Source organism: Hyla sarda, chromosome 1 (assembly GCF_029499605.1).
Source record: "Hyla sarda isolate aHylSar1 chromosome 1, aHylSar1.hap1, whole genome shotgun sequence".
Lineage (NCBI taxonomy): Eukaryota > Metazoa > Chordata > Amphibia > Anura > Hylidae > Hyla > Hyla sarda.
In genome coordinates this window covers 253,085,776-253,099,634 of record NC_079189.1, presented here as the reverse complement: position 1 = coordinate 253,099,634, position 13,859 = coordinate 253,085,776, and the positions used below count along the sequence as shown (strand labels likewise).

Here is a 13,859-nt window from a genome sequence, read left to right as displayed (position 1 = left end):
TCTACACCCCTCTGCCACCCATGTACATTCTTCTACACCCATCTGTCACCCATGTACATTCGTCTACACCCCTCTGCCACCCATGTACACTCGTCTACACCCATCTGCCACCCATGTACACGCCTCTACACCCATCTGCCACCCATGTACACGCCTCTACACCCCTCTGCCACCCATGTACACGCCTCTACACCCCTCTGCCACCCATGTACATTCTTCTACACCCATCTGTCACCCATGTACACTCGTCTACACCCCTCTGCCACCCATGTACACTCGTCTACACCCATCTGCCACCCATGTACACGCCTCTACACCCATCTGCCACCCATGTACACGCCTCTACACCCCTCTGCCACCCATGTACACGTCTCTACACCCCTCTGCCACCCATGTACACTCCTCTACACCCCTCTGTCATCCATGTACACTCCTCTACACCCCTCTGTCACCCCCTACACCCCCTGCCACCCATGTACACTCCTCTACACCCCTCTGTCACCCCCAACACCCCCCTGGCACCCATGTACACTCTTCTATACTCCCTCTACCACCCGTGTACACTCCTCTACAACCCTCTGTTACCCATGTACACCCCTCTGTCACCCATGCACATGCCTCCACCCCCCTCTGCCACCCATGTACACTCTTCTACACCCATCTGTCACCCATGTACAATCCTCTACACCCCTCTGCCACCCATGTACACTCCTCTACACCCCTCTGTCACCCATGTACACCCGTCACTCATGCACATGCCTCTACCCCCCTCTGCCACCCATGTACACTCTTCTATACCCATCTGTCACCCATGTACACCCCTTTGCCACCCATGTACACTCTTCTACAACCCTCTGCCACCCATGTACACTCTTCCACACCCCTCTGTCACCCATGTACACTCTTCCACACCCCTCTGACACCCATTTACACTCTTCCACACCCCTCGGCCACCCATGTACACCCCTGTCTCCCCCTACGCCCCTCTGTCACCCATGTACGCTCTTCTACACCCATCTGTCACCCATGTGCACCTCTTTGTAACCCATGTACACGACTCTACACCCCTCTGTCACCCACGGAAAAAAAGTGCAGAGCCAAATATGTTTATTTTGCAGGTTTAATGGTAAAGAATTGTCGCTGGAAGAAATTGTCATGATGGCTGGGCCAGATGGAGAAGAAAAGGGAACAACGCTGATTAGAGAAGATTTCATTTGTGAGTTGCTGTATAAAGCAGCACTTTAATCTACATACCCACAGATAAATAGACATTGTGCATTTTGTGTACTGTGGCGATTTTTCCCTTTTTTTTTTTTTCTTCAACCTTCGTAGGGGTGCCCCAGGACAAAAAATTTTCGGAGGGGTGCCCCGAGCCGAAAAACGTTGGGAAATACTACACAGTATATGAGTATGTCTGCTTCCTGCTCTGTTTATTGTGTATATGCCAGATATGCGGCTGTAGTAAACAGCTGATCGGTGGGGTGTGCCGGGTGTTGGCACGCATCCATTAGATATTGACGGTCTTAATGTTTTCTTATTAAATTAAAGTAAAATACTCCTATTCAAATCACTCTTCAGACCAGTGGCGTACCAAGGGGGGGGGGGGGGGCAGGCTGCCCGCCCCAGGTGCCACTCTCAAGGGGGGTGCCAGGGGCGGACTGACCCGCCGCCGCAACTACTGAGGATCTGGGACACTCGTCCCAGATCCCCAGCAGACAGTGCTACATTCTCCTGTATCGTGTATCACACACATACAGGAGAAGGTCGCATCTGCAGCTACACAGAGGAGACGTGACCTCCGCCCCCACGCAGCACGCAGTACAGGCGCTGGTGATGTCACTCATCCGGCGCTTGTACTGTGGAGGGGGGAAGACGCGGGCCCTGCAGCTGAGGAGATCGCTGCGTGGGATATCAGGTGAGCATCCTTTTTTTATTTTATTAACCCTGCCTATACCTATAGGGAAGGGGGGGTGCTCTGTATATACCTATGGGGAAGGGAGGGAGTGGGGGGCTGCTCTGTATATACCTATGAGAAAGGGAGGGAGAGGGGGGGTGCCCTGTATATACCTATGGGAAAGGAAGGGAGTGGGGGGGGGGGTGCTGAGTGCTCTGTATATACCTATGGGAAAGGGAGGGAGAGGGGGGGTGCTCTGTATATACCTATGGGAAAGGGAGGGAGAGGGGGGGTGCTCTGTATATACCTATGGGAAAGGGAGGGAGAGGGGGGTGCTCTGTATATACCTATGGGAAAGGGGGGGGAGAGGGGGGTGCTCTGTATATACCTATGGGAAAGGGAGGGAGAGGGGGGGTGCTCTGTATATACCTATGGGAAAGGGAGGGAGAGGGGGGTGCTCTGTATATACCTATGGGAAAGGGAGGGAGTGGGGGGGTGCTTTGTATATACCTATGGGAAAGGGAGGGAGAGGGGGTGCTCTGTATATACCTATGGGAAAGGGGGGTGCTCTGTATATACCTATGGGAAAGGGAGGGAGAGAGGGGGGGTGCTCTGTATATACTTATGGGAAAGGGAAGGAGAGGGGGGGGGTTCTCTGTATATACCTATGGGAAAGGGAGGGAGAGGGGGGGTGTAGCTCTGCATATACCTATGGGGAAGAGGGGGGTGTAGCTCTGCATATACCTATGGGGAAGGGGGGGGGGTGTAGCTCTGCATATACCTATGGGGAAGGGGGGGTGTAGCTCTGCATATACCTATGGGGAAGAGGGGGTTGTAGCTCTGAATATACCTATGGGAAAGAGGGGGGGTGTAACTCTGCATGTACCTATGGGAAAGAGGGGGGGGTGTAGCGTAGCTCTGCATATACCTAAGGGAAAGAGAAGGGGTTGTAACTCTGCATATACCTATGGGAAAGAGGGGGGAATGTAACTCTGCATATATCTATGAGAAAGAGGGGGTTGGCTGGCTACCTACCTACCTGCCCTTTTACTGTGCAGGACACCAAGGAGGGCATTATTATAGTTTGTGGGCCTATAGATGGAAAGATTGTTTATAGGAGGGCACTGAATATATGCAGAGTCTGACATGTTTTTCCTGCAGATGTTAAGAGATCCACATGGCGGTCTTATCCGGACGGAGAAGAAAAGGAAAGAGGACGCCGCTGATCAGAAAAGACGTAATTGTGAGTCCCAAAATGTAACTGTAATCGCTTATATGGTGTACACATCCTGTGTATAGCTGATATCTACCGCCATATGGTCCTGTATATAATCACTTATATTGTATACAGATTCTTTATAGTATACTGGTCTGTGTATAGTGGTTTTATTCAGTACAGTAAGGCGGTATTATTCAGTTATTGTGTTGTGGTATATATTTACTCCTTGTATACCAGTATTATTGGTCATTGAAATTTACCTACTTTAAAATGTTTCTTACATACCGTATTTATCGGTATATAACACGCACTTTTAAAACTTAAATGTAAGGCAAAAAGTCTGCCAAGTGTTATACGCCGATAAGTCTTCTGGTCACTGATTTAAAGCGGCCGCAGCAGCGTCTGCTTGTTAAGTATTAACAGCACGGCCGCGGCCACTTTAAATCAGTGACCAGCGGTGTCTCCTCCCGGCTCTGTCACTTGTTTTCTCCCACACTATCCACAGGTACTGGTGTGGTGGATAGTGCGGGAGACGCTGATTAAAATGAGCCCTACCTTGTCCGGATCTGCCCTACCTTTTAATCAGCGTCTCCCGCACTATCCACCAGTACCTGTGTATAGTGCGGGAGAACCTCCCTCATCATTCCCCCTTTTCCTGCTTTTTATAGTTTTGTTTATTTTCCTTACCTGGCTGCGCTTCGGCAGGGCAGGTCAGGTCAGGCGGAAGGTCTTGCGGGGTCAGTGAAGCAGATGAGTCTGTGCGGCATCACTAACGTCACTTTTCATTTCCTGTAGTTGCCGCCGAAAAGTGAAATCCCTGATGCCACACAGAGAAGCCGGGAGAGGACGTAACTCATCTGCTTCACTGACCCCGTAGCCTGCAAGACAGCCGAAGCGCAGAGAAGTAAGGAAAGGGGAAGAGTGGTCTTCAACCTGTGGACCTCCAGATGTTGCAAAACTACAACTCCCAGCATGCCCGGACAGCAGTTGGCTGTCCGGGCATGTTGGGAGTTGTAGTTTTGCAACATCTGGAGGTCCGCAGGTTGAAGACCACTGGATGCCATAGGAAGAACATGATGGGGGGATGATGAGACGGGGAAATGATGAAGGTTGGGGGAATGATGGGGGGATGATGAGATGGGGGAATGATGGGGGATGAGACGGGGAAATGATGAGGGGGGGATGACAAGGCAGGGTGGGGGGATGATGAGGGGGGAATGATGAGGGACATGATGAGACAGGGTGGGGGGATGATGAGGGGGAATGATGGGGGACATGATGAGACAGGGTGGGGGCATGATGAGACAGGGTGGGGGGATGATGAGGGGGGAATGATGAGGGACATGATGAGACAGGGTGGGGGATGATGAGACAGGGTGGGGGAATGATGAGGGGGAATGATGAGGGACATGATGAGACAGGGTGGGGGACGATGAGACAGGGTGGGGGGATGATGAGGGGGAATGATGGGGGACATGATGAGATTTCTGCCCCCCCCCCGTATAATACTACTAAAATAGCAAAGCAGCAAAGCTGTCAGCTCCCGCTCCCTCACACTGTTTATTTACCTTTTTGCCGGCTCGGCTGCGGGGACCAAGTGCTGACAGGCTGGCGCAATGACATCACATTATCGCGCCGGCGCCGGAAGATCCCGTCCCCGCGGCTCGTCGCTTGGCTCGTCTGCAGTGCACACTGAGCTGCCTGTGTGACGCTGCCTGCAAGTAAGAAGATTTTCCGAGGGGGAACAAAATCTAAGTGCACATTTTTTTTTTTCTGTTTAAAAGAGTCAACTACATGACACTGGGGTAGGTGGCAATTATGTGGCACAGGAAAGGAGAAATTAATGTGAGTGGCCTATGACAGGGGGCATTATATGTTAAGAGCACTGACCCCTGTCATGTGTCTCTCACATATAATGCCCCCTGTGCTGTGCCCCTCACATATATTGTGCCCCTTACGTATAATGCCCCCTATGGGGCTGGACTGGGGGCATTATATGTGAGGGGCACAGCACAGAAGGCATTATTTCATATAATGCCCCCTGTGCTGTGCCCCTCACATATAATGCCCCCTGTGCTGTGCCCATCATATATAATGCCCCCATCATGCACCCCTCATATATAATGCCCCCATCATGCGCCCCTCATATATAATGCCCCCATCATGCGCCCTTCACATATAATGCCCCCGTCATGCGCCCCTCACATATAATGCCCCCTGTGCTGTGCCCCTCACAAATAATGCTCCTGCCATGTGCCCCAAACATAAAATGCCCCCTGTGCTGTGCCCCTCACAAATAATGCTCCTGTCATGTGCCGCAAACATAAAATGCCCCCTGTGCTGTGCCCCTCACATATAATGCCCCCTGAGGGGACAGGATGGGGGCATTATATGTGAGGGGCACAGCACAGGGGGCATTATATGTGAGGGGCGCATGATGGGGGCATTATATGTGAAGGGCAAAAAACGGGGGCATTATATGTGAGGGGCGCATGATGGGGGCATTATATGTGAGGGGCAAAAAATGGGGGCATTATCTGTGAAGGGCACAGCACGGGGCATTATATATGAGGGGCACATGATGGGGGCATTATATATGAGGGGCACATGATGGGGGCATTATATATGAGGGGCACATGATGGGGGCATTATATATGAGGGGCGCATGTTGGGGGCATTATATGTGAGGGGCAAAGAACGGGGGCATTATATGTGAAGGGCACACCACAGGGGGCAATATATGTTAGGGGCACAGGGCATTATTATTATGTGGGGGGGAACAGGACGGGTCATAATCATTATATGTAGGGGCACACGATGGGGCATTATTACTATATGTGAAGGCACAGAGTGTTTTGTATTTCAGAAGTATAGTGTAGATTATGAGGAATTTCTGGGGTGGTACGTTTTTTATGGGCCACAAAACATTTGGGTATTTTATTCAGAGGGTGCCCTGCACAGCAAGTTATATTCAGAGAATGCAGTGTGTGTGGTAGTATTAAATTTAGAGGGTACAGTGTGTGGTAGTATTCTATTCAGAGAGTGCAGTGTGTGGTAGTATTATATTCAGAGAGTGCAGTGTGTGGTAGTATTATATTCAGAGAGTGCAGTGTGTGATAGTATTATATACAGAGGGTACGGTGTGTGGTAGTATTATATTCAGAGAGTGCAGTGTGTGATAGTATTATATACAGAGGGTATGGTGTGTGGTAGTATTATATGCAGAGAGTGCAGTGTGTGGTAGTATTATATTCAGAGAGTGCAGTGTGTGATAGTATTATATTCAGAGAGTGCAGTGTGTGGTAGTATATTCAGAGAGCGCAGTGTGTTATAGCATTATATTTAGAGGGCACAGTGTGTGGTAGAATTATATTCAGAGGGTGCAGTGTGTGGTAGTATTATATTCAGAGGATGCAGTGGGTGGTAGTATTATATTCAGAGGGTATGGTGTGTGGCGGTATTATATTCAGAGGGTACAGTGTGTTGTATATTCAGGAGGTACCGTGTGTCAGAATTATATTCAGAGGGTGTGTGGCGGTATTGTATTAGAACAATAGAGTGTTTAGCAGTATAATAATAATTATTGTTTTCATATAGAGGATCAGAATCCGCTGACATAGTGAGGAGCCATCTGGGCGTCAAGTTCTGCAGGGAGAACATTTAGCTGGAACAAGTCCTGGCGGTATGTACGAGCTGAATTAGATAAGGAAAGACTATAGAGAAGACGTCACCTGTAATCACTGATATCATTGTGTATTCTCCTTACTGTGTCCTATCAGAGCTGGAGTCACTTGTAAGTTCTGCAGTAATGATGGGTGAAACAACAACTCCCAGCATCCCCTTACCACTGCTTAGGTCATACTGGGAGCTGTTGTTTTAAAATGGTAAAAACCTCTTTAGCACTTTCCCATTCTGTGGCAATAGGTACATTTGATTATTATTCTGACATATGAGCACGGCCTAAGAGTTATAAACAAGGCTAGGACTGTATGATACATTTAATAATATTGTAAGTTCCGTGAGCAACATCTTATTTTCTGTCTGCCAACACAAAATACTCTAATAGTGCCCCTCCCGAGACTCGACTCTGGATCCGCCCCTGGGTGGGGGGATGATGAGGGGGGAATGATGGGGACATGATGAGATAGAGGGAAATGATGGTGGGGGAGGCACTAAATGCTTAATGTCTGTATGGCTAGTGGTGGTCTATGATAGGGGGAAATGATGAGACAAGGGGGGGATGAGAGGGGTAAATGTGGCACAGGGACTGATAAAAGGGAAGGAATGATGTGGCACTGGAGGGGATGGGACCAAACAGGTGCAGAAGAAAACGAAGTTGGGGGGATGATGTGGCATTTAGTCCAAGTCATTTATTTAACATTTTATTTTTTTAACTTAAATTTCCCTGTTAAAATGTGCGTGTTATACGCCGATAAATACGGTATATAAATGAAAATTTATTGTGTGTGGGATTTGGGTGGAATAGGAGCGTGGCAGAAGATTGACGAGCTGCAGAGCCTAGCAGGGGCCCTTGCCTTTTTTTTTGGTCCAGGGAGTGTTGTCAGTCCGCCCCTGGGGGGAGGGGAGAGGGTGTAATTAAGGGGGGGGGGGGGGTGCATGTGTGTGGGGGGGGGGGGGGTGCCAAACAAAGGGTCCGCCACGGGTGCCAAATGCTCTAGGTACGCCCCTGCTTCAGACTGTACAATATTAGTGATAATGGTGACAAATCAAGTGTAAACAAAATAAGTGTGAACCAAGTCAGGGGCATATATGTAAAGGTGTAATCACACTGATCACTAGACTGCACAGCCAGGCTTCATCTTTCACAGTTGCCTTTCCTGAGTACTAACAATGGCTCCCACTACTCACATACCACCATGAATTACAGTAGAACCACATAGTGAGACACATCAGCAGTTGCACAAATATTAGAAGCGTCAACAAAAGGCAACCTACAATAGATGCCAGGGGCTATTGGAAGTAGTAGATAAAGATAAAGTACAAGATCAAACACACAACAGGACAAGATTTATGAAATAGATTTACAGGAGAGGATAGATTTAGGAAATTTCTGACAAACCATAAGTGCATAACACCAGAGAAACACCCAAAAGCATATCCCAAAACACACACAGACAGAATTCATGTTACAATCTGCTGACACTGTTTGCTGTTAGGGCAGGCAAGGAGATACAGATATGTATCTGTCAACCACCCCCGCCCCGCCCCCCAATCCTTGATTGACAGTCAGCTGAAAGCCAAGCACTGTTTCCAAATCTCACACCTGCAGAGCAAGAATAAGTTTTAAATGCTAAGATCTGTCTCTCAAACAAGCAGGGATAGGGATGGGAGAAGGGCCGAGGAGGCCTTCCAGCCCTCAAAACTTTTTAGGAACTCATCTTTACACCCAAAATCATATGCCAAAACACACACAGACTGGACAAGACAAAGACAGAATTCCTGTTCCAGTCTGCTGACACTGTTAGCGGTGAGGGCAAGGAGACACATGGTGCCTTTTCTAAATCTGTAACTCCTCCCCCCTCGTTGATTGACAGTCAGCTAGAACCCGAGCCGTGTTTACAAATGTCACAGAAATAAGAGTTGTAGGGAAGCTAAGACCTGTCTATTAATCAAGCAGGAATATGGATGGGAGGGGGCAAGGAGGCGTTCCAGACCTCAACATTTTAGGGACTCCACTTTACAGCCAAAATCACAGGCCAAAACAGACAGACAGAATTCAAGTTTCAATCTGTTGGCACTGTTAGCCGTTAGAGCAAGGAGACATATGGTATCTTGTATAAATCCATCACCCCCCATCCTTGATAGAAAGTCCGCTGGAAGCCAAGCCCTGATTCCTAATGTCATACCTGCATAGCAAGAATAAGATTTGAGGGCTAAGATCTGTCTCTCAGTCAAGCAGGGACAGGGATAGGAGAGGATAGGAGCCCTGAACACTTCAGGGACTCCTCTTTGACACTTTACACACAAAAAAAAAAATAAAACAAATTTTTTTTTACATTATGGAAGCATATACATATCTATAAAACTTACCCTGTGCCTCCTTGCCCTAACAGTGTCAGCAGTTTGGAATGTGACCTAAAACCAGACACAGCAAAAACCCGGCATGGACCAAATGCCAGCAAATACTTACTCTGTTGTCAGCAACTATCTAAACATCAAAAGTCAGAAGAAAATGACATGGCATAATGGGCTCTGCTATGCATAACACTGGGGTACAGAGGTAGCAGTCATACCCAGGCCATGTTAGGCGATCTAAAGGCTCAGGTGCCATATAAACATAAGAATTATTTAACCCCTTAACGACCATGGATGTAAATGTACGTCCTGGTTTGGCGGGTCTTCCCACACCAGGACATACATTTATGTCCTGTGTATGACCGCGAGCATCGGAACGGTGCTTGCGTCATACATGGCAGGTTCCGACTGCTAGTAGCAGCCGGGGACCCGCCGGTAATGGCCGACATCCGCGATCGTGCGGATGTCCACCATTAACCCCTCAGATGCCGTGATCAATACAGCGATCCAATCATCCAGCATGCCGGCCGGAGGTCCCCTCACCTGGCTACGGCCGTCTCCCGGGATCTTCTGCTCTGGTCTAAGATCGAGCAGACCAGAGCAGAAGATGACCGATAATACTGATCAGTGCTATACATAGTACTGAACAGTATTAGCAATCAAAGGATTGCTATAAATAGTCCACTATGGGGACATAAAAAGTGTAAATAAAAAAAAAAGGTGAAAAATGTAAAAATAATGTGAAAAATCCCCTCCCCCAATAAAAATGAAAATAGTCAGTTTTTCCCATTTTACCCCTAAAAAGCGTAAACATTTTTTTAATGAACATATTTGGTATCGCCGCGTGTGTAAATGTCTGTACTATCAAAATAGAATGTTAATTAGCCTGGACAGTGAATGGCGTAAACGTAAAAAATGAAAAAAAAAGTCCAAAAATGCAGCTTTTTTTGTCACATTTTATTTAAAAAAATTTATAAAAAATTATCTAAAAGTTTTATATATGCAAATGTGGTATCGATCGAAAATCAAAAAAGTAAAGATGACTGCGCAAAAAATGAGCCCTCATACCGCCCTATATATGGAAAAATGAAAAAGTTATAGGTGGTCAAAATAGGGCGATTTTAGATTACTGATTTTGTACAAAAAGTTGGATTTTTTTTAAGCGGTACAAAAATATAAAAGTATCTATCCATGGGTATCATTTTTATTGTTTTGACCCACAGAATAAAGATCACATGTAATTTTTACCATAAAGTGTATAGTGTGAAAACTAAACTCTCCAAAATGCTCAAAATTGTGGTTTTCATTTAAATTTCCTCCCTAAAAAAAAGTTTTTTGGGTTTGCCGTACATTTTATGGTAAAATGAGAGATTTCATTACAAAGTACAATTGGTCACGCAAAAAACAAGCCCTTAAATGGGTCAGTAGATGGAAATATAAAGGAGTTATGGATTTTAGAAGGCGAGGAGGAAAAAATGAAAACGAAAAAAAAAAAAAAAAAAAAAAAACAAAAAAAAAAAAAAAAAAAAAAACAAAAAAAAAAAAACGAAAAATAAATGCAGTTTGGAGACCATATTACAGGTTTTTGTTCTCATTACACCTATAAATCCAGCATAAAACGATATATAATCTCAGACCGCTGATGTTGGTACATCCTGTCCTTTTCCCAATTTAATGGGAGCCAGAACTGACTGCTGGGATTATTTAAATAGTTAATAAAAAGTGCCCAAATCCATCAGTCTTTTGGCAGCCTCCGCAAGTCTGAAAAAGCTGTTTCGAGCAAGAACTATAACAAATCTTCCCCTTTGGTTTATCTGGAGAGGGAATGACACATTATAAATACAGAAGAAAAATATCTCCTCCTTGCACCTCCTCCATCTCTCTCCCTCGTCCCTCCATGTAACCCCCCCATTACTTCTTCCTACCCAAAAGACAGCTGGAACAAGATTTAACATTAATTCAGTATCTGACAAGTGAATTTATCAAGGAGCCATCCACTAGCCCTGGCCTTGAGTAGAATAAACTGTACGGATAGGAGCCATGTAGGGGTCCGGCCCCTGTAGGCTAACTTCTCCATGTTACCCATGGACCCTATATGAACAGACCGGAATGTAATGGTTGTACAATCCAGCTTTACGGAGACTCAGAATGGCATAAAATGTGCATTATGTGACAAAGTTATATCATCCCTGCTTCTTCACCCCTCATAAGTATTCACTGTAGGCCTGGAAATAGATTCATGAACCTTTAATATTATATTTAAATGATATTTAGTAAATACACATATATATATATATATAAAATTATATTGATTAAATTATATTTAGTGTGTGTATATGTATGCATATATATATATATATATATATATATACACATGTGTGTGTATATATATAAGTATAAATTCTATTTATAAATCTTTTATATTCTATTTAAATTATAAATTATATTTAATTTTTATTAATTATAATTAAAATGTTATATAATATTTAAATATAATAGATTTATAAATAGAATTTATACTTATATATATGTATAGGGAATATACGTGTGTGTATGTGTGTATATATATACATATATATATATATATATATATATATATATATATATATATATATATATTACTAAATATAATTTAATCATAATATAATTTTTTATATATATATATATATATATATATATATATAAATTTACTAAATCGCCGGCACCGATAGTCAGGGGGACAGAACGGGCAGCGGCGCCGATAACCAGGGGGTGAAAAGGGCCGACAGCAGCGCTCTAGACCCCAGGAAAGGCAGGGGGAGAGAAGCGGGCAGCGACGGCCTCTCTCCCCCTGCCTTTCCTGGGGGTATATCGGGGTATACACGCGCACACACGCACCCTCATTTTATCATGGATATTTGGGTAAAAAACTTTTTTTACCCAAATATCCTTGGTAAAATGAGGGTGCGTGTTATAGGCCGGTGCGTGGTATACCCCGATAAATACGGTAATTTAAATATAATATTAAAGGTTCACAAATTATATTTATATTCTAAATTATATTCATGTTCGTCACGCTGGACACAGATAAAAGTCGAATTTTAAATGGCAAGATAACGTGAAATGAAACATATTATAAGGCAGTGTTTCCCAAACAGTGTGCCTCTAGCTGCTGCAAAACTACAACTCCCAGCATGCCTTGACAGCCTTTAGCTGTCTGGGCATGCTGGGAGTTGTAGTTTTGCAATAGCGGGAGGCACACTATTTGGGAAACAACGTTATAAGTTAACAAAATTTTACATTTTGCTGTTACAATATTTAGGCTATATATTTGCAGGTTTAAGACATACACATACAGTGAAGAAAGAAATTATTTGAACCCCCCCCCTGATGATTTTGTATGTTTTCCCACTGACAAAGAAATGATCGGTCTATATTTTTATTGGTCAGTTTATTTGAACAGTGAGAGACGAAATACCAACAAAAAAATCCAGAAAAACACATTTCATTTTATTTTTATATTGATTTCCATTTTAAGTATTTGGTCCCCTATCAATCAGCAAGATTTTTGGGTCCCAGGTGTCTTTTATATAGGTAGGGAGCTTACATTAGAAGCACTCTCTCTTAATAGGAGTTCCACTAATCTCAGCTTGTAACCTGTATACTAGACACCTGTCCACAGAAGCAATTGATCAGATTCCAAACTCTCCATCATGGCCAAGACCAAAGAGTGGTCCAAGGATGTCAGGGAGAAGATTGTATATCTGTATAAGATTGTAAATCTAATATTACCTGTATCTTAGCTGTGTAGTCTCCAGGGGCTTCCAGCCTCTAGTGATGATATCTGCGGCCACTAGAGGCCGGAAATGTCCCTTCTACTGGGACACGCACAATGATGTCCTCTTGCACGTCCTGTAGGTATAACAGCTTCCACGCCTCTAGTGGTTGCAGGAAGGAGCTTTAGGGTGCGTTCACATGGAGTAATTCAAGAGGAATTTACTCGAGTAATTCCTCTTGAATTCTCCGCTCCAAATTAGTTAACATCCCCTCTGCCCATTGACTTCAATGTTATTTCTGCTGTCCTGTTCACACAGCGTAAATTCCACTAGCGGAATTCCGACGCTGAATTCCGTTCCGTTTGAAGAAAGAGCATGTTCATTCTTCAAGTGGAATCCACTAGCAGAATTCAATAGAAGTCAATAGTAAAAAAAACTTTTACGCCCGACATTGTTTCCGTGCGGAATTCGTGTGAAAATTGTAGAAGAGACAGCCCATGAAAAAAGGATGACACCCCTTCTCCACCACATACTCTACCCTTTTTTTACTCGGCAGTCATTTTCTACACAAGCCAGAAGCAAAGTAAATTGCTGTCTTTAAAATATCTGAGAAACCTGAGCGAAAACAATCAAAATGTTGCATCTACTCAGGATGGAGTTGTGGAACGGCGCATCACACTACACACGCTGCAACTTCGGCTGCTACTTACCATCATGGTTAATGTGATTAGTCATCGCAGACTACGTATGGTAAGCAAGTGTTCCATATTACCAAAGTTAATGTTCGCAATTTTATGTTTTTTTTAACCAAATATAGTAAAAAATGTTATGCTCTTTTGTATCAAGAGACAAGCCAGGCTTCGGAGGTACTGGGTGCACCCAATCAATCCCCTTCGGGATTCACATGGCCACATCGGGAAACTATATGTTGAGCTGAGAAGGTACGTGTATATGG

General features: G+C 44.8%; 1 long non-coding RNA gene across 1 annotated transcript; it reads left to right on the top strand.

The window, feature by feature from the left end:
• Nucleotides 1-1,118: 1,118 nt before the first annotated feature.
• On the top strand, nucleotides 1,119-13,565 carry LOC130367887 (uncharacterized). The gene is made up of 3 exons (XR_008892207.1): nucleotides 1,119-1,216; nucleotides 6,711-6,795; nucleotides 13,461-13,565. It is a non-coding gene; the product is annotated as an uncharacterized LOC130367887 (long non-coding RNA).
• Nucleotides 13,566-13,859: the final 294 nt, after the last annotated feature.